The following is a 21,470-nucleotide window of genomic DNA, read 5'->3' on the forward strand; positions in this document are numbered from 1 at the left end:
TTTCGTTTTATTTTTAACTTTCATTGAAAGTGTTTCTGTGAAAATCATATTAGGTTATAAGTTGGCCAGTGGAAAGAAAGATTGTAAGAATTGGGGTGGGACTTCAATGTTCACTGTTTTTCTTTTACCTGCTACACTATGAAGAAGACTGCTTTATTGTGATGGAATGTATGACAACTTAAATGTCAGATTGACGCTAGTCATTGAAAGGATCCTGAACCTGTAAGGCGTTGGCCTCTATCAGTGTTTGTTATATTGGGTTAAGTTTAAGTTTTTCCTGAAAGCTTCTCGCTAACTGAACTTCAGAAGGGAGGTGGGTGTTGCTGTTATCTTTGTTCTGTCCTGTGTGTACTGCTGACATGTCCTTGGAAGACAGCTTTAAATAAAATCAAACTTCCTTTCTAAACGTGACTGGACATAGTATGGTGTGGCATTTCAATACTCTTGGAGGTATATGACTGTGAGAAGGATCCCTGTACTGGGTCTGTGCCTCACAATTGGAATGAGAAGCTTATAACAGCTAGAGCTTTTCACATTGTCTTATGACATTGTTTTATTTGGGACTTTATTGAAACCTAAGAGTCCAATTGATTAAAAAAAAAACCCAGACTTCTTCATATTATGACGGGGTGGCCATGCAGTTAATAACGAGAAATTGGAAGAACTGGGACAGATTGAACTTTACTTTTTGGTGGAAAACTCTTTGTCAATATTATAGATATGAAAGAATGAATGCTGAACAATTGGAACATAATAAAAAGTTTAAAAAAACATGGGGTCCAATAGCAGCATTTGTTAAAACTGATTAATTGAACAAACTTTTAATTCCTACTTGATTTCTACACACATCCAGAAAGGGGGTGGGGGGAAATGTACTTTGTATTAATATTTGTTTGGATATAAGTGCTGTTTAATGTATTATTTGATTGTATATTGTTTGCACTTTGTACTTGATCTGAAAATTAATAAAGATTTACAAAAAAAAAGATGATAAATAATGGGGTTCCCCAGGGGTCTGTGCAGGGACCACTGCTTTTTAACATATTTATCAGTGATCTAGAGATGGGAATAATTAGTGAGATAATTAAAATTTGATGATGAAACAAAGTTGTTAAATCGCAAGAGGATTGTGAAAAATTGCAAGAGGACCTTGTGAGACTGGGCATCAAAATGGCAGATGACATGTAATGTGAGCAAGTGCAAAGTGATGCATGTGGGAAAGAGGAACCTGAACTATAGCTATATGATGCTGGGTTCTGTGTTTGGAGTCACTGCCCAGAAAAAGGATCTAGGTGGCATTGTTGAGGATACATTGAAACTCTCAGCTCACTGTGCAGCGGCTGCTAAGAAAGTAAACATAATGTTAGGAATTATAAGAAAAGGAATGGAAAACAAAGATGAAAATGTTATATTGCCCTTGTATGGTACAGCCACACCTCAAATCCTGTGCAGTTCTGGTCGCTGTATCACAAAAAAGATATAGTGGAATTAGAAAAGATACAAAGAAGGGTAATGAAAATGATAAAAGGTTTGGGACGCCTTCCCTACGAGGAAAGGCTAAAGTGGCTAGGGCTCTTCAGCTTGGAGAAGAGATGGCTCATGGGTGATATGATAGAGGTCTATAAAATACTGAGTGGAGGGGAAAGGGTAGATGTGAATCACTTGTTTACTCTTTCCAAAAATACTAGGATTAGGGGGACATGCTTTGAAGCTACTTAATAGTAGATTTAAAACAAACTGTAGAAAATATTTCTTCACACATAGTGTAATTAAACTCTGGAATTCATTGCCAGAGAATGTGGTACAATCAGCTTACAGGGTTTAAAAAAGATTTGGATAATTTCCTGAAAGAGAAGTCCATAGGCCATTATTGAGATGGACTTGGGGAAATCCACTGCTTATTCCTAGGATAAGCAGCATAAAATCTGCTTTACTACTTGGGACTTGGGTTGGCCACTTTGGAGAAATGATACTGGACTTGATGGACCTTCGATCCATCTTAGTATGGCAATTCTTATGTTTGTATTCCATTTCATCTGCCATTTGCATGCCCTTTCTTCCAGTCTCTCAAGTTCCTCTTGCGGTTTCACAACTCGGAATAGTTTGTTTAATCAACTCACTTGTCTTTCCCATTTCCAGATCATTATAAATATGTTAGAATACACTGGGCATAAAATGACAACCTCCTGATGGGTTTCAAGAAAAGCAATGACAGCATCATCTATGTCATTTGGTGCTCATGGTTTGTGTGCTTATTGCAATAAAAATGATTAACTAATACAAAAAAAGAAAAGAAGAAAGTACTGGGCCTAATATTCATGCTTCGTGGTTGTCCATGCTGCACTTAGCTGGCACACAGATGTCCATTTGAGAGGGGGGGGGTGCAGTGGTTAGAGCTACAGCCTCAGTACCCTAAGGCTGTGGGTTCAAATCCCACACTGCATCTTATGACCCTGGGCAAGCCACTTAATCCCCCTTTGTTCTAGGTACATTAGATAAAATGTGAGCCCACCAGGACAGACAGGGAAAATGCGTGAGTACTTGAATGTAAACCACTTAGACTATAAGTGGTATATAAATAAAAGAAATACATTTCATCATGTATTTTGAAAAGGCACTTTGTTGGCAAATCCTGTTCAAACAGACTAGTAGAACTTCAGGCATCCCAACCTGAACTTCTATGTCTCCATTTGAGTGTGTTATCCCATTTCCCCCTGGTGATGCCTCCCTCCATTTAAGACTTTTTCATCTGCAGAATTTGCCCTCATATTACATTACATTACATTAGTGATTTCTATTCCGCCAATGCCTTGCGGTTCAAGGCGGATTACATCAAAGTTATCAAGAATTACATTAAAAGTTTGCAGGAATAGCATAAGCGATGTAATGATATTTACTTAAGAAGAACCAAAGAGTTGTCGAGATCTTAAGGTGATAAGTATTGGGTAAAATAGTAGCATTTTAGACTTTGTTGGGTAGTTAGAAGCACATTCGAGTGTATTAAGGGTATAGAGATGGTTGGAGGGGGTAGAGTAGGGACTGGTCGTGCTAGATGGGTTTTATGTATTTTTTGAAGAGTATGGTTGTAATATCTTTCTTGAAGGTTTTGTAGTCTGTGGCCAATGATAACAGAATGGTGATTTGTCTGTCCAGTTTTGCTGCTTTGGAGGCTATTAGGTTGTCATATAGTTTTTTTTCGTTTGACATTTTTGGATGATGGGTGTGTGAATAGTGAGTGGGTTCTCCTGTGCCTGGTTGAAGAGGATTAAGTTAGTCAGTCATTCCAGTAGGTTGGACTTTCTCCATTAATGGCCTTGAAAAGTAGGCAGTAGAATTTGAAGTGTACTCTTGCTTGTATAGGAAGCCAGTGAGAGTCATGGTATGCGTCTGTGATATGATCATATTTTTTTAGTGAGTAGACGAGTCTCAGGGCTGTATTTTGTATTGTTTGTAATTGTTTTATCATGGTCGCTGGGCATGGGAGGTATAGTATCTTGCAATAGTCTATTAGTCCAATGATAAGAGATTGTACCAAAAGTAGGAATTGCTTCCTGTCGAAGAATTTTCGGATTTGTCTTAGATTTCTCATGGTCATGAACGATGCTTTTATTACTTTGTTGATTTGTGGTTGCATGGTACAACTTCTGTCAATTATTACTCCCAGAAGTTTTAGTGTGGGTTGAATTGGGTATGAGATCGTGTTTATTACTAGATTTGTTAAGGTTGGAGTTTTGTTGTTTTCTAGGAGGATGAAGTTTGTTTTGTCAGGGTTAAGTTTTAATTTGTGCTCTGACATTCATGTTGCTACTGTTTTGAGTGTTGTGTGTATTGTACTTGTCATGGTGGGTTCTGGGTGGTCGAAGGGGAGGAGAATAGTGATGTCATCTGCATAGCTGTATGAAGTTATGCCATGTTTGTCTAGGTAGGAGCTGAGGGAGGCTATGTATATATCGAATAGTGTGGGTGATAGGGGTGATCCTTGGGGAACTCCGCAGGGGTTAGACCATGGTTCTGATTTTTCTTGCATTGTTTTAACCCTGTAGGTTCTGGATTGTAGGAAGCCTTTGAACCATGCAAGTACTTTGCCTGAGATTCCTATGGAGTCTAGAGTTTGTAGAAGAATGTCGTGATCTACCAGGTCGAAGGCTGCAGAGAGGTCTAGTTGTATGAGCAGGATTTTCTTGCCTATACAGAGGTATTGTCTTGCAGTGTCCATTAGTGTTCCTAGTAGGGTCTCCGTGCTGTAGTTGGCTCTGAAGCCCGACTGTGTGGGGTGGAGTAAGGTGTGATTATCTAGGTATGAGGCTAAAGTTTTGGCTACGAGACCTTCCATCAGTTTGACGTACAGTGGGATTGAGGTTATGGGTCTGTAGTTGGATGGTTGGTCCTTTGCTCCTTTGGGGTCTTTTTTTTTTTTAGTTCAATTTGTTTATTTAAGTAATAAAGAAAATGAAAAAATTACATCATACAACAAAAACAGTGTACAGAAATTGGCATTAGACAATATAGCATTGCAGAAAACAGAACATCCAAATGTACAGTAATAAGGTAATGTAAAATCATTGAATTAAAGATATATCGGAGTTATGATGATTTCGCTGAGTTCTTGTGGGAAATGATCCTCTAGTAGTAAAGAGTGTATCCATGGTAGAAGCAGGGAGCGGAATAATGTACTTGAAGTTTACAGTAGGTATTGGGGGCAATGGTTATGGTCGCAGGCTACATGGCTGTATTTATTATAAAGATTGTTCAAGTCTGACCATTTTATGGGTGAGAAATGGGACCAGATTCTATCTGCTGCGACTGGTTCTTTTTCTGTAGGGGGAAATGATGTCTCTATGTATGTTGGTGTTCCGTTGAATGAGGCTCTGATGTTTGCAATCTTGTTTTTGAAGTATGCGGCTAGGAGGTTGGCTGAAGGAGGGGGAGAGTTGCTGCTGGCTATGTAGGGTGTGTTGTTTGTGAGGACTTTTAGTAGCTGAAATAGCTTTTTGGTGTCTTGGGGTCCTTCTCCTATTTGTTTTAAGTAGTATGTCTTTCTTTTTTCTTTCAGTTTTTGTTTGTATTTTCGGTTTGTTACTATCCATGCTGTTTTTGTGGATTCTTGGCTGCTTTTTCTCCATTTTCTTTCTAGTTGTCTGCATTGTCTTTTGAGTTGGAGTAGTTCATTGTCGAACCACTTGTCTGATTTTCTATGGATTTTGGTTTTGGGTTTTTCTGGGGCTAGTTCATCCAGGGTAGCAGTACTTAGATGGTTCCATTTTGAAATGAAGTCTTTGGTTGTATAGTATTGGATTATGATGTCTGTTTTTGTCCAGAATGTGGTGGGATCTATATGTTTGCGTGAGTTATAGGTTGTTTGTTGAGTAGTTGGAATGTTTTTGTTACTGGTCCAATTGATTTCGAAGGAGTAAGTGTAGTGATCAGACCAAAGGCAACGGTTCCATTTTCCGTTTGACGTTTGGATCTCTGGTTGTGTGGTCTGTTGGGACATGTAGGCTGCGATGTCTAGTTGGTGACTTATTTCGTGTGTGGATTTAGGATCTAAGATTTTATATGTTAAGACTTCAAGATATGCTAGTAAGGTTTCTACATTTCTGCAGGATTGGTTTTCGAGGTGGAGGTTGAGGTCTCCTAGAAGGAGGTTGTAGGTTGTCGCTAGAGAGTTTCGATAAATAAATTCTTCAAATATTGGTTTAGCTATGCTCCAGTTATTTGGGGTTATGTAGCATAGTATGCATGTTAGTGTTCCTTTAAGTGATGTGCTTGAGAGTTCACAGGCTAGTAAATCCATGTATTGGTCGGTTGTTTTGTCTTGTATTTTTATGTTTAATGTGTCTCTGGCTATGATGGCTATTCCTCCTCCTCTTTTATTTTCTCTACATACTAATGTTATTTTGTGGCTTTTTGGGCAAACTTCAGTTATTCTGGGGTCAGTGTCAGAAGTAAGCCAAGTCTCTGTGAGGAAAAGGTAGTCTAGGTTATCTTCTATCTTCTTCTCAGTGGCGTACCTAGGGTATGTGGCACCCGGGGCCCATCATTTTTTGACCCCCCCCCCATGTAAAAAAATATTTTTTGTAATGACCATGAAACGGAATAAATGGTCAGAATAGAAACAGGCAGTGAAAATTTTCTTATATTCCAAACATAACATAACATAAATTATGTCTGAATTGTCATGACATCAGAAGTACATATGGAGTAATTGCAGGTGATGCTTGGGACAGTTCTGATTGTGTTAGTTCGGTTTTATGTGTTTTTTGAATAGAAGGGTTTTTATTTCTTTTTTGAAGGTTTTGTAGTCTGTGTTCGATGTCAATTGGTTGTAGAGTTGGGGGTCGAGTGTTGCAGCTCGAATGGCTAGGAGGTTGTCGAACAGTTTTTTTCTTTTGACGTTTTTGGTTGGAGGGTGTGTGAATGGTGCATGAGTTCTCCTATGTCTGTTTGAAGTGGATTGAATTATTTAGCTGAAGAAATTAGTTACCCCCTCATCCCACACACATTAATTCTCTTCCATTTTTGTTCCCATTATAAAAAACACTGATATGTTCCCAGAAAAAAAATACATTAAAATAAGAAGTGAAAACAAAGGCCCCTACAGATGAGAACATAACATAAGAATAGCCTAACTGGGTCAGACCAATGGTCCATCATGCCCTGTAGCCCATTCTCATGGTAGCCAATCCAGGACACTAATACCTGGTCAAAACCCAAAGAGTAGCAACATTCAATGCTACCGATCCAGGGCAAGCAGACACTTTCCCCATGTCTTAATAACAGATTATGGACTTTTCCTCCAGGAATTTGTCCAAATCTTTCTTAAAACCAGCTACACTATCTGCTTTTACTATAACTTCTGGCCACTTCATTTTTTTAAGTTTAGATCTTTCCTTTCAAACAGAGACCTTGCTAGATGTCAAATACAGCACAATGTAACTTCACATGGACTTAGCTGTGCAGGAAATGTGAATCTCCTCATACACCCACCATATAGTGCAAAAATGTGCAAAGGTCTGTTTTTTTCTTTCGATCACTACATAGCCTAATGCCACACAAGCAGCGCTGTTACAAACATATTCTGTAGGTCAAAGCTAAGGATAACAAAGTTTCCTTCCTTGGACCAGAAGGAGATACTGATAAACCACTGGAAGAGATCCCAAAACAACACCCAAAGACCCACTCAGTGTGTGAACCAGTTGAGTGGAGTGGACTAACTGGGGGGTGGAAATGGGGCCGGAGTTTGCTCAGCAGAATTTCACAGACCACCTCTTCCTCTCAACACATTGACACGCTGCCACCATCACCACTAGAAACACCTCACTGGGTAGGCCAGCTATGCTATAAACTTTATAAAACACGTTATTATATTTTCTTATAAAGCACATATTTTAACTGAACTCTCTGACATCCTCAGCCTTTCCATTCACAAAAATAAAAGGAAGAAAAATTCCCATTTCCTGCTGTCTCATGTCCCCGGCCTATACAATATTTTTTTTCTGCAGACCCTTCAAAAGTCTGACCAAATCCTCGTTTCACTTGCATTATAAAGTACTGAGGATGCAATCTCTACCCAATCCCAGGTCCTAAAGTCTAAGACAGTAGCGCAAACTAATGCTGCCAGATTCAGGAAAAAAATTTTTGATTCGATTCAGCCTATTGAATTGGTTTTTCAATTCGATTTTCCTGCCCAGTTGGGTGATTTTTTTCAAAACTCCTGGTGGGTTTTATAGCTTTTTCACCCCCTTTGGCTTCTCCTAACCACACTAGCGCTGTAGTGTAAATAAAATAAAGAAACAAAAAGGACTTTTCCTATCTCTGTTAAATCCTAGCTCACATTTGCAGTCCAACACCAGCTCTGGCAGGATACACATTTCAAATCTGACATATTATAATCACAAAACAGAAAATAAAATTAATTTTTCTACCTTTTGTTGTCTGGTTATATTTCAAATCTTGTTGGTCCAAGGCTCTGGTTTTCTTCTGATAACTTGCTTGCCAGGGTCTCCTTCTTTCTTCTTTCTGCATGCTAACCATCCATCTGCCAACTCTGTCCTCCCTTTCCATTTCCCTTCCCTCCCTAGGAAGTCTGGTATCTTTCCTTTTTTTCATCTCCCTCCACAGATCCACCTTTTCTTAACTACCCTTTCATCCGGCATCTCTCCCTCCTTCCCCACCACCCCAGAGTCCACCATCTCTCCCTTTCTTTTCCCAATTACCCTCCTATCCAGTATCTCTATCACTCCTCCACACCATCCCTTGTGTCCAATTTCCCTCCCTTTCTGTTCCTTCCCTCCCTAAATCCCATGGTCCATCATCTCTCTCCCTCTCCTCTATTTTCAGACCCATTATTTCTTCCTCCCCCCCCAAAGTTTGGCATATGCACGTCTCTTTGAACACCCCCTTCCCTCTGTGTACTTCTAAACCAGGGTCCCCCCCAAAGGCCTGTCCCCCCTTAAAGGCCTGCACCCCCCTTGAAGGCCTGTCCCACCCCCTTGTAGGCCTATACCACCCACTTATAGGCCTGTCCCCCCCCTTGAAGGCCTGCCTGCCTGTCTCCCCCATGTAGGCCTGTCCCCCCTTGTAGGCCTGCCTGCCTGTCCCCCCCTTGAAGGCCTGTCCCCCCCTTGAAGGCCTGCACCCCCTTGAAGGTCTGCATCCCCCCAAAGGCCTGTCCCCCCCTTGAAGGCCTGCACCCCCTTGAAGGTCTGCACCCCCCCTGAAGGCCTGCACCCCCCTTGAAGGCCTGTTCCACCCCCTTGTAGGCCTATCCCCCCCTTGTAGGCCTGCCTGTCCCCCCCTTGAAGGCCTGTCCCCCCCCCTTGAAGGCCTGTCCCCCCCTTGAAGGCCTGCACCCCCTTGAAGGTCTGCACCCCCCGAAGTCCTGCACCCCCCCGAAGGCCTGCACCCCCCCTGAAGGCCTGCACCCCCCCCAAAGGCCTGTCCCCCCCTTGAAGGCCTGTCCCACCCCCTTGTAGATCTGTCCCCCCTTGAAGGCTGCCTGCCCCCCCTTGAAGGCCTGCCTGCCCCCCCTTGAAGGCCTGTCCCTCCCCCTTGAAGGTCTGCACACCCCCCCCGAAGGCCTGTCACACCCCTTGAAGGCCTGCCTGCCCCCCTTGAAGGCCTGTCCCTCCCCCTTGAAGGTCTGCACCCCCCCCCCGAAGGCCTGTCACCCCCCTTGAAGGCCTGCCTCCCCCTTGAAGGCCTGCCTGTCCCCCCCTTGAAGGCCTGTCCCCCCTTGAAGGCCTGCCTGCCTGCCTGTCACCCCCCCTCCCCCTTGAAAGCCTGCCTGCCTGCCCGCCCGCCCCACCCCGAAGGACCGCTCGCCCCCCTGGCCTCCCCGCACCACCTATGAAGCAGCACTACCTATGCTCCCGGCCTTGCCGTTCAGTACACCCCCGAAGGACCATTCGCCCCACTGACCTTCCTGCACCACCTATGAAGCAGCCGCAGCAGGATCGCGATGCGATCCCTGCGCTGCTTAAGCGCTGCTTCCTGTGCCGCGGTCCCGCCCCTCCTCTGACGTCAGAAGAGGGGCGGGACCGCGGTGCAGGAAGCAGCGCCCAAGCAGTTCAGGGATCGCTGACGCTGCGGGCTGCTTCACAGGTGGTGCAGGAAGGTCAGTGGGGCGAGCGGTCCTTCGGGGGTGGGGGGGACTGAACGGCAAGGCCGGGAGCACCCCTTCAGGGCTGGCACCCGGGGCGGACCGCCCCCCCCTTGGTACGCCACTGCTTCTTCTACATCGAAAGCCCTTTCCTCTAGTGACTCAAAGTAATGATAATAAAGCTGAAGGAGTTATAGCTGTAATCAAGAAATGTACTACATGTTGCTCCATCAAGCAATCAAAAATGGCATAGACTAACAATCCAAAAATCCAAAAGCAGCCACTCCATATATGTTACAAGGAATGGTATCACTTTAAAATGCAGGTGGATTCATGGTTGAATCATTTACCACATACTAAAAATGCTCAAGTGTTCAATAAACTCTAAATAATCAATAGTTGAGTAAAAAGGCAGATAGACAAGGTCAACCCAGTCGACATTGTACATCTGGATTTTCAGAAGGCGTTTGACAAGGTTCCACATGAACGACTATTTTGGAAATCTGCAAGCCATGGAATCGAGGGTGAAATACTCACGTGGATTAAAAACTGGCTGGAGCATAGGAAACAGAGAATGAGGATAAATGGACAATATTCAGGCTGGAAGATCATCATCAGTGGGGTGCCGCAGGGTTCGGTGCTTGGACCTGTGCTCTTCAACATCTTTATAAACGACCTGGACATTGGTACGATGAGTGAGGTGATTAAATTTGTGGACGATACGAAGTTATTCAGAGTAGTGAGGACGCGAGGGGATTGCAAAGATCTGCAACATGACATAACCAAGCTCGAGAAATGGGCATCGACATGGCAAATGAGGTTCAATGTGGATAAGTGTAAAGTGATGCATGTCGGTAACAGATATCGAAACATATCAATCCTCTCGGAATCTTTTTCATGATCACCATCTGACTTTCTGTTGGCACAGTGACACTTCATCACATATAGAAATCAGCTGGTTTTGGTGTTTCAACTTAGAGAATGACACGGTGACAAAATTCATCACCGTTCCTGTCCCCGCGGATAACCGCGGGAAACCATCTTCATGTCATTCTTTAAGGAGAGAGGGAAGAATCAGAGTATAATTGGGCACAACCACTGACCCGCAAGCTTTGCTTTGAAGAATCCTGGGGTAGAAGGACCGAGGTTGAAATAGACACTAGAAAATGACATGGGATTATTTCCCGCGGTTATCCGCGGGGACGGGAACGGTGATGAATTTTGTCACCGTGTCATTCTCTAATGTTGGGCCTTCACTTGTTTGTTGCAAACCTCTGGAAGGGGAATGGAAGAAGGCTATTAGAACCTATTAATTAGTCATTTGTAATGCTAAGAAATCTTATAATGGTCCTTAAATAAATAACTGTCTTTCAAATTCTAAACAGCTTTTTAAAATGTTTAGAAATCTCTCCTCCAATTCTTCTGACATGACTAGCCAGGAAAGGTTTCCCTTAGCAACCAGTTTAGCTAATGACTCAGTTATTGATCTTTCTAATTCAGTCATTCCTGCCGATAGATTTTGCAACTCCTTCCCAATTATTGGAAAGGATTAGGTTAAATCTCTATTGGCTAAGTTTTCCTGCTCATCTGGTCTTATGAAAGACCCCCTTTCACAGTAGATAATCTGCTAACTGAATTTCTGGACCACTACAGTTGCCTCAGAACATTAACTTTTGGTTTTCAATCACACCATAGCACTGAGGCGGCAATAATTTGTTTCCATTGCCAAGATGTCACTATCTAGAGCAGGGCTGCCCAAGTCTGGTCCTCGAGATCTACTGGCAGGCCAGGATTTCAGGATATCCACAATGAATATGCATGAGAGAGAGATTTGCATACCAAGAAGGCAGTGCAGGCAAATCTCTCTCATGCATATTCATTGAGGATATCCTGAAAACCTGGCCTGCCAGTAGATCTCAAGGACCGGACTTGGGCAGCCCTGATCTAGAGGAAAACCTCTGATTCTGTTGCAGTTTGACCTCACCACTGCATTCGACACGGTAGACCATGGTTCAAGTTCTGTCTTGGTTTAGTGAACTACTACTCAATAGGTATTATGAGAGAATTCGTCAAGAGGCGCTAAACGTTATTCCTATGGGCGTCTTAGTATTTAGCGCGCTCTAACTTGGTTAGCACCCCTTGATGAATTTTTCCCTCTAAATCTTGTATTGTAACTATGTCAAATGTATATTATGGATATAGGTATTAGATCCCTAGTATGTGTCGAGTTAGGATAAAAACTTGTACCAGAAAAAGCTTGCATTGTAATTATGGCAAATGGTACCCTGTTTTGTATATTATGTACGTTAACCTGTACCTCTTTGGGGAGGACAGGATAGAAAATGAATTAAATATACATATATATAATAAATAAATATATTGTCCAAATGAATGATGGACCCCCAGGGAGTTCAATAGAGTTTTTCATTCTCACCTATATTGCCTAATGTCTACGTCTTTTTTTGCTTTAGGTTTTTCTACATTAGATGTAACATTTCACTCTGATGCTGATGCTGATGATTTGGTTCTTTGAAGGATCAGTCAGTTACTTCAACCAAAATTCTAGCCTCGATTTCTATGTCAGAGCATTCTAGCTCATTACATGTCACCCAATATTTAAATCCCAAGTAATAGATATTGATTTTAGGATCTTCCTAGTCTTTACAGCTTTGAACCTCAGACACACCACTCAACGCTCAAACATTTATCACAGCGATAAGCTTGATGTGTTGCCTCCTCACCGGTCCTCTTATTTATCCCATATAGGTTTGCATATCTAAAGTGCAGGTTTTAAAGTGCAATTCTTTACAAAATGCTTAGAAGTGCTATGTTCGTTAAAACTGAGATAAGTAAAAAAAGCTTTTGAAATACGTATTTGAACATAGCACTTCTAAATGGCTATCTGGCAATATTCAATAGTTATCTCCCACTGAATATTGTCAGTTAGTGCTTAGCAGGTAGCCATATTGCATTATACATCGGCTAACCGGTGATATTCAGCACATCACTGTCTACATTTAGTGGCCAAATTAAGCTACTGCCAGTACTGAATATTGGTTTGGTTGGTTAAATTTAAACCAGCCAAAAAAATATCTGGATTTTCAATGCCGGACACCGGAAACATAAGAACATAAGCAATGCCTCTGCTGGGTCAGACCTGAGGTCCATTGTGCCCAGCAGTCCACATCCGCAGCGGCCCAACAGGTCTAGGACCTGTGCAGTAATCCTCTATCTATACCCTACTATCCCCTTTTCCAGCAGGAAATTGTCCAATCCTTTCTTGAACCCCAGTACCATACGCTGCCCTATTACGCCCTCTGGAAGCGCATTCCAGGTATCCACCACACGTTGGGTAGAGAAGAACTTCCTAGCATTCATTTTGAACCTGTCCCCTTTCAACATTTCCGAATGCCCTCTTGTTCTTTTATTTTTCGAAAGTTTGAGGAATCTGTCCCTCTCCACTCTCTTTATGCCCTTCATGATCTTGTAAGTTTCTATCATATCCCCTCTAAGTCTCCTCTTCTCCAGGGAAAAGAATCCCAGTTTCTCCAATCTCTCAGCGTATGAAAGGTTTTCCATACCTTTTATCAGACATGTCGCTGTCCTCTGAACCCTCTCGAGTAATGCCATATCCTTCTTAAGGTACGGCGACCAATATTGGACACAGTACTCCAGATGCGGACGCACCATCACCCGATACAACGGCAGGATAACTTCTTTCATTCTGGTAGTAATACCCTTCTTGATTATACCTAGCATTCTATTCGCTTTCTTAGCGGCCGCTACGCACTGTGCCATCGGTTTCATTGTCATGTCCACCATTACCCCCAAGTCCCTTTCTTGGGTACTCTCCTTCAATAACATCCCTCCTATCGTATAGCTGTACTTCGGATTTCTGCTTCCCACATGTAGTACTTTACATTTCTCAACGTAAAATTTCATGTGCCATCTCGTCACCCATTCCCCTAGTTTGTTCAAGTCTCTTTGCAATTCTTCGTAGTTGTCTTTAGTCCGAGCTCCACTGAATAGTTTGGTGTCATCCGCAAATTTTATTATCTCACACTTCGTCCCTGTTTCTAGATCATTTATAAATATTGTCACAAACCCGAGCCCAAGACCGGCCTTGTGCCAGGAAAGAGTCATAAAAAACATCCCCTGAAACTAGTCCGGGCTAACCACGTTGTCCCTGTGAGGCAGGAACAAGAACAGAAAGCACAGGCTGTGTTCAGACCTAATGCAGAACACAGCCTGGTGAAATCTGGTAGGGCCCCTTTAAATCCTCCATTTTGTGGAAAGCTGGCTAAGCAGGGGAAAAGGCAACCACAGCTGAAAGAAGTTCAGCCCCGGAGTAGGGCTGGGCGTGGTACAGCAGCTTGGCAGCATTTAGAGAGCTGGCTGACCAAGAGGAAGGGAGACAGAGGAGAAGCCCTCATGTGGAAGGAGCCTCCAGGTCCCCCTGAGACAAGGGACATTGACATGTTGGACACAGAACCAGATGATACAACCCTGGTAAATCCTGAAGGTGAAGCTATGGATTGTAACACTTTACCAGAGGTGGGACTATTTGAAGAAATGGAAATCAATTAAGTTGGAATTGGGTTGTTGTTTTTTTCTAAAGTTTTGTTGAATGTTTCCATTTCTATTGAGTATAAGTATTTTCCTAAAGTCTGCTAATTAATGGAATGTATGCTAGCCCAAGGTGTGCTTCTATGGGAAGTTTTTTTCTTGCTTACCAAGAGGGCTGCTGTGGAAGGAACTGCAGCAAGTTCTTATTCAGAAAGTGTGAATATCCTGGGAGTTTGAGACAGGATTTACACAGCACCATGGTGAATAATTTTCAGGTTTTTTTCTTTTCTATTGATAACAAAGAACCCTTTAACAAATCTGCCAATCTTTGTTACTGCATTTATTGAGGCAGCGCAGTGCACCATGCATAGTTGGCCTATTGACCAATAAGACTCTGGTAGAGTCAAGGACCATCAAGAAACTCTGTTACACCTGGGACATTGTTAAAGAACTTTGAGACAGATATCCAGACCAGGCTGGTTTCTATCATATTATGTTGTTCTTCATAATTTTGCCAAAGACCTTTGGAATACATTTTCTTTTGATGCATTTTTTTTGGACTTGCCAGTTGAACAATAAATTTGATTTTTGTTTCATTACTTACCTGTGTGAGGCCATCCTGTTTATACACATAGGTTAAGTTTATGCACAACAGGGACTTCCTACATCTTGAGGAAGCACGCTGGGGAGAATATTAGAAGCGTGGGCCGGTTACTGCGAGCCTTGAGGGCCGGCCACGCTACAATATATTAAATAGCAGTGGCCCGAGCACCGAGCCCTGCAGGACACCACTCATGACCCTCCTCCAGTCTGAGTAGTGGCCCTTCACTCCTACACTCTGTTTCCTACCCGCCAACCAGTTTCCATCTATGTACGTCTCCTTCCACTCCATGGTTCTTCAGTTTCCGAAGTAGGCGTTCATGGGGTACCTTGTCAAAGGCTTTTTGGAAATCTAGGTATATGATGTCTATGGGGTCTCCTCTGTCCATCCGTTTGTTAATTCCTTCGAAGAAGTGCAATAAGTTCGTTAGGTATGATCTCTCCTTGCAGAAACCATGTTGGCTGGTTATCAGAAGTTTGTTTCTTTCAAAATGTTCATTGATGTTGTCTTTTATCAGTGCTTCCGCCATTTTTCCCGGAACCGAGGTCAGACTCACCAGTCTGTAGTTTCCCGGGTCACCTCTTGATCCCTTTTTAAAGATGGGCGTAACATTGGCTATCTCCCAGTCCTCCGGGATCATGCCTGTTTTCAGGGATAGATTGCAAATTTGCTGCAGTAGTTCCACTATCTCCTCCTTTAGTTCCTTCAGAACCCTTGGATGGATTCCGTCCGGACCCGGGGATTTGTCAGTTTTTGTTTTTCTAGATGCCTGCGTACATCTTCAAGGCTCACTTCCATGGATGTTAATTATTCTGCTTGATCTCCATTGAAGATTTGCTCAGGTTCCAGTATGTTGGATGTGTCTTAGAAACATAGAAACATAGAAATAGACGGCAGATAAGGGCCCATGGCCCATCTAGTCTGCCCACCTTAATGTCCCTCCCCTACCTTTGCCCTGTGAATACATCCCATGTGCCGATCCCATTTGGCTTTAAAATCAGGCACGCTGCTGGCCTCAATCACCTGTAGTGGAAGACTATTCCAGCGATCAACCACTCTTTCAGTGAAAAATAATTTCCTGGTGTCACCTCGTAGTTTCCCGCCCCTGATTTTCAACGGATGCCCTCTTGTTATCGTGGGACCCTTGAAAAAGAAGATATCTTCCTCCGCCTCGATGCGGCCCGTAAGATACTTGAACGTCTCGATCATGTCCCCCCTCTCTCTGCGCTCCTCGAGCGAGTATAGCTGTAATTTGTCAAGCCGTTTTTCGTATGGTAGATCCTTGAGTCCCGAGACCATCCGGGTGGCCATTCTTTGCACCGACTCTAGTCTCAGCACATCCTTGCGATAATGCGGCCTCCAGAATTGCACACAGTATTCCAGGTGGGGCCTCACCATGGATCTATACAATGGCATAATGACTTCCGCCTTACGACTGACGAAACCCCTTCGTATGCAGCCCATGATTTGTCTTGCCTTGGACGAAGCCTGCTCCACTTGATTGGCAGACTTCATGTCCTCACTGACGATTACCCCCAAGTCTCGTTCTGCTACCGTTTTTGCTAGGATCTTGCCATTAAGGGTATAAGACTTGCATGGATTCTGGCTGCCCAGGTGCATAACTTTGCATTTTTTGGCATTGAAGTTGAGTTGCCATGTCCTAGACCATCGCTCCAGTAGGAGTAGGTCGTGCATCATGTTGTCGGGCACTGAATCTTCGTCTGTTGTGCATTTGCCCACTACATTACTCAGTTTGGCGTCATCGGCGAATAATGTTATTTTACCTCGAAGCCCTTCTGCCAAGTCTCTTATAAAGATGTTGAATAGGATTGGGCCCAAGACTGAGCCCTGTGGTACTCCACTAATCACCTCCGTCATTTCGGAGGGGGTGCCGTTCACCACCACCCTTTGGAGCCTACCTCCAAGCCAGCTCCCAACCCATTTCGTCAATGTGTCACCTAATCCTATAGAACTCATCTTGCTCAGTAACCTGCGGTGTGGTACGCTATCGAATGCTTTGCTAAAGTCCAGGTACACGATGTCCAGGGACTCCCCAATATCCAGCTTCCCCGTTACCCAGTCAAAGAAGCTGATCAGGTTGGATTGGCAGGATCTCCCCTTAGTAAATCCATGTTGTCGGGGATCCCGTAGATTCTCCTCATCCAGGATCTTATCTAATTGGTGTTTGATTAGAGTTTCCATTAGTTTGCTCACTATCGATGTTAGACTCACTGGTCTGTAGTTTGCTGTTTCCATCTTTGAGCCTTTCTTGTGGAGTGGAATGACGTTAGCCGTCCTCCAGTCCAACGGGACGCTACCTGTACTAAGGGAGAGGTTGAAGAGCGCGGACAGTGGCTCCGCCAAGACATCACTCAGCTCCCTAAGCACCCTGGGGTGCAGGTTGTCCGGCCCCATTGCCTTGCTAACCTTGAGCCTTGACAGCTCACCGTAGACACTGCTGGGCGTAAACTCAAAGTTACTAAACGGGTCAACTGAGCCAACCCTTGTCTGTAGCTGAGGGCCGAGCCCTGGCGCTTCTCGGGTGAAGACTGAGCAGAAGTATTCATTTAATAGTTGGGCTTTTTCCGAATCCTTTTCCACATAGTCTCCGTCTGGTTTCCTAAGACGTACAATCCCGCCTGAGTTTTTTCTTCTATCACTTGATATACCTGAAGAAGGATTTATCTCCCTTCTGGATGTTTTTTGCTAGAGACTCCTCCATGAGGAATTTAGCCTCCCTGACTGCTGTTTTGACGGCTTTTGATTTGGCCAGGTAGTCTGCTCTAGAGTCCTGCTTCCCTGATTGTTTGTAAGAGATGAATGCTTTTTTCTTCTCCTGTAAATACAGACGAAAATAACATGTTAAGTCTTTCTGCTACTTCTTTCTCCTCCTTCACCACTCCCTTCCTGTCTCCGTCGTCCAGCGGTCCCACCTCCTCCCTAGCCGGCTGCTTCCCTTTAACATATCTAAAGAACGGTTTGAAATTTCAAGCTTCCCTGGCTAGCCTCTCTTCATACTCTCTTTTGGCTTTTCGAACCATATGGTGACATTCTTTTTGATACTTCCTGTGCTCTTTCCAGTTCTCCTCAGTTTTGTCCTTTTTCCATTTCCTGAATGAATTTTTCTTATTGCCTATCGCTTCCTTCACTACTTTAGTTATCCACGCCGGGTCTTTTGTTCGACTCTTTTTGCACCCCTTTCTGAATCTGGGGATATACAGATTTTGCGCCTCGCTGACTGTGTCCTTGAAAAAAGACCAGGCATGTTCTACCATTTGCCATTTTTTGGAAGTGTTCCTAAGTTTCTTCCTTACCATTTCCCTCATTGCTTCGTAGTTTCCTTTCCTGAAGTTGAAAGTTGTCACTATGGTTCTCTTTCCTTTCGGTATTCCTACTTCAACCTTGAACTCGATCATATTATGATCGCTGTTTCCCAACGGTCCCACTACTTCCACTTCCTTTGCAGGTCCCCTTAACCCATTTAGGATTAGATCCAGAGAACATAAGAACATAAGAATTGCCATCTCCGGATCAGACCATAGGTCCATCAAGTCCGGCGATCTGCACACGCGGAGGCCCTGCCAGGTGTACCCTGGCATAGTTTTAGTCCCCATATCATTCTATGCTTCTCATAAGGAGATGTACATCTAGCTTACCCTTAAATCCTAGAACGGTGGATTCTGCAATTACCTCTCGTCGGTTCTCTAACAAGCTGCTCCATGAAGCAATCTTGTGTAGCCTCCAGGAATTCTGTCTCCCTAGCGCATTTTGAGCTTCCAAGACTCCAGTCTATCCAGGGATAGTTGAAGTCTCCCATAATAAAACGGGCAGGCATTAGATCACCAGCTGACTCCCACAGTCTGAATATCTGTCCCATGGTTTCAAGCTTAACAAGAAGAAGACTATATTGCTTAGATGAGTCGCTCTACCAGCCCAAATCCAATGTTAGGCTATTAATTAATGAAGGTTACATAGAAACATAGAAATAGACGGCAGATAAGGGCCCACAGCCCATCTAGTCTGCCCACCTTAATGTCCCTCCCCTACCTTTGCCCTGTGAATAGATCCCATGTGCCGATCCCATTTGGCCTTAAAATCAGGCACACTGCTGGCCTCAATCACCTGTAGTGGAAGACTATTCCAGCGATCAACCACTCTTTCAGTGAAAAACAATTTCCTGGTGTCACCTCGTAGTTTCCCGCCCCTGATTTTCAACGGATGCCCTCTTGTTGTCGTGGGACCCTTGAAAAAGAAGATATCTTCCTCCGCCTCGATGCGGCCCGTAAGATACTTGAACGTCTCGATCATGTCCCCCCTCTCTCTGCGCTCCTCGAGCGAGTATAGCTGTAATTTGTCAAGCCGTTTTTCGTATGGTAGATCCTTGAGTCCCGAGACCATTCGGGTGGCCATTCTTTGCACCGACTCCAGTCTCAGCACATCCTTGCGATAATGCGGCCTTCAGAATTGCACACAGTATTCCAGGTGGGGCCTCACCATGGATCTATACAATGGCATAATGACTTCCGCCTTACGACTGATGAAACCCCTTCGTATGCAGCCCATGATTTGTCTTGCCTTGGACGAAGCCTGCTCCACTTGATTGGCAGACTTCATGTCCTCACTGACGATTACCCCCAAGTCTCGTTCTGCTACCGTTTTTGCTAGGATCTCGCCATTAAGGGTATAAGACTTGCATGGATTCTGGCTGCCCAGGTGCATAACTTTGCATTTTTTGGCATTGAAGTTGAGTTGCCATGTCCTAGACCATCGCTCCAGTAGGAGTAGGTCGTGCATCATGTTGTCGGGCACTGAATCTTCGTCTGTTGTGCATTTGCCCACTACATTACTCAGTTTGGCGTCATCGGCGAATAATGTTATTTTACCTCGAAGCCCTTCTGCCAAGTCTCTTATAAAGATGTTGAATAGGATTGGGCCCAAGACTGAGCCCTGTGGTACTCCACTAATCACCTCCGTCATTTCAGAGGGGGTGCCATTCACCACCACCCTTTGGAGCCTACCTCCAAGCCAGCTCCCAACCCATTTCGTCAATGTGTTACCTAATCCTATAGAACTCATCTTGCTCAGTAACCTGCGGTGTGGTACGCTATCGAATGCTTTGCTAAAGTCCAGGTACACGATGGTTGAACAGACTTTTGGGTTGAACAGACTTCAAAAATCTTGGACTTTATTTTGGACACTACACTTTCTTTTGAAAGGTGAGGAACTTCTGTGTACAGAAGAAGAGCAGGACTTGAGAGTGATTGTATCTGATGATCTCAAGGTGACAAAACAGGTAGAAAAGGTGATGGTCAAAACCAGGAAGATGCTTGGTTGTATAAGGAGAGGAATGGCCAGTAGCAAAATGGAGGTGATAACGCTGTTGTATAAGTCTCTAATGAGGTTCCATTTTGAAAACTTTGTGCAATTTTGGAGACCCCACCTTCAAAGAGATATAAATAGAATGGAGTCAGTTCAGAGGGCTGCTGTAAAAATTGGTTAGTGGGAGGGGGTGCGCTGATGTCATCACTATAGATGGCCACTTGAAAACGGGGCTCTGCGCTCGTCACCGATTAATTAGCTTTTTTTCATTGTTTAACCCACTGTGATTGTGCTTCAGTGTGTAGCCTTCTCATGTTCTGGTGCTGCGCGATCCGCCCCTATCTTGGATGGCTCAATCGGTAAACGTTCGATGAAGGACTATGTTTATTCGACTCGCGTTGGTGACCGCCTGAAAACTTTAGTGACCCTGTCCTGTTCAAGCCCTGTTTTGGACTTGTCTTCTCCCTCCCTGGTTCCTGCAATTGCGATGGACCCTATGACTGATCTTCGGAGCATGTTACAAGAAATCGGCACGGATATAAAGGCGGTTCGTGCTGAATTGGCTGCTTTGGCCTCTGACCTTCATGGTGAGATTTTAGCATTGGGGAATCGCGTGGATATCTTAGAGGGCCGCATTGAAGAACAACAGGTGGAGATTACCCGCTTAGATACCCAGCATACAGAGTTACAAACTACACAATTATATTTACTGGACAAAATTGAAGACCTGGAAAATCGCAGTCGGCGGTCTAATATTCGGATCCGGGGCCTTCCTGAATCGGCTGACTATATGGACTGCGCTGCGGTGGTCAGGTGTATTGCTAGCCATATTCTTTCAGATGAGACTTCAGCTGTGCTGCCGGAGACTATTAAGTTGGAAAGAGCTCATCGCGCTCTACAGGCCTCACACGCTAACCGGTCATGTGATATTATAGCTTGTTTTCAGGATTTCACAATAAAGGAGTCTCATTGCTAAGGCCCGGGTTGTGACAAACGGAAGTCTTTCCCAAGGTTTGCCAGGGAAAGGAAGGAAAGTATTCAAACCCCAGTGCAGAAGGGCTGACCAGGTCAGTGCCCAGGACAATAAATTAGCTGACTACCCAGTGAGTGACAATGAAGAAATAGAAATAGAACAGGAAGTCTTAGACTTACCTGAAGCAGTCCCAAAGCCAGGCAGGAAGAATCTACCTGGCTATTGTCCGATGCCAGTAAGGCAGGGGGAGTGGTTCTTTCCCTCAGCTTAAAGCCAGGCTCATCAGAGAGCATGGGGAGGAAGGAGGAGGAGCAGAACGAGGCTTGGCAGAAGAGCAGAGGCAGAACGGGGCTGAGCTTGCCTCAGACCCTGCAGAGCAGTTCCTCAGCACTGACTGGGAGATGACTGAG

At 44.1% G+C, this 21,470-nt stretch overlaps 1 protein-coding gene across 1 annotated transcript in view; it reads right to left on the reverse strand.

Annotated features, from left to right (window-relative positions):
* VSX2 (visual system homeobox 2) overlaps window positions 1–21,470 on the reverse strand; it is a 148,843-nt gene that overhangs the window by 50,304 nt on the left and 77,069 nt on the right. The window lies entirely within an intron of this gene.

The sequence above is a fragment of the Geotrypetes seraphini genome, chromosome 7 (assembly GCF_902459505.1).
Source record: "Geotrypetes seraphini chromosome 7, aGeoSer1.1, whole genome shotgun sequence".
Taxonomy (NCBI): domain Eukaryota; kingdom Metazoa; phylum Chordata; class Amphibia; order Gymnophiona; family Dermophiidae; genus Geotrypetes; species Geotrypetes seraphini.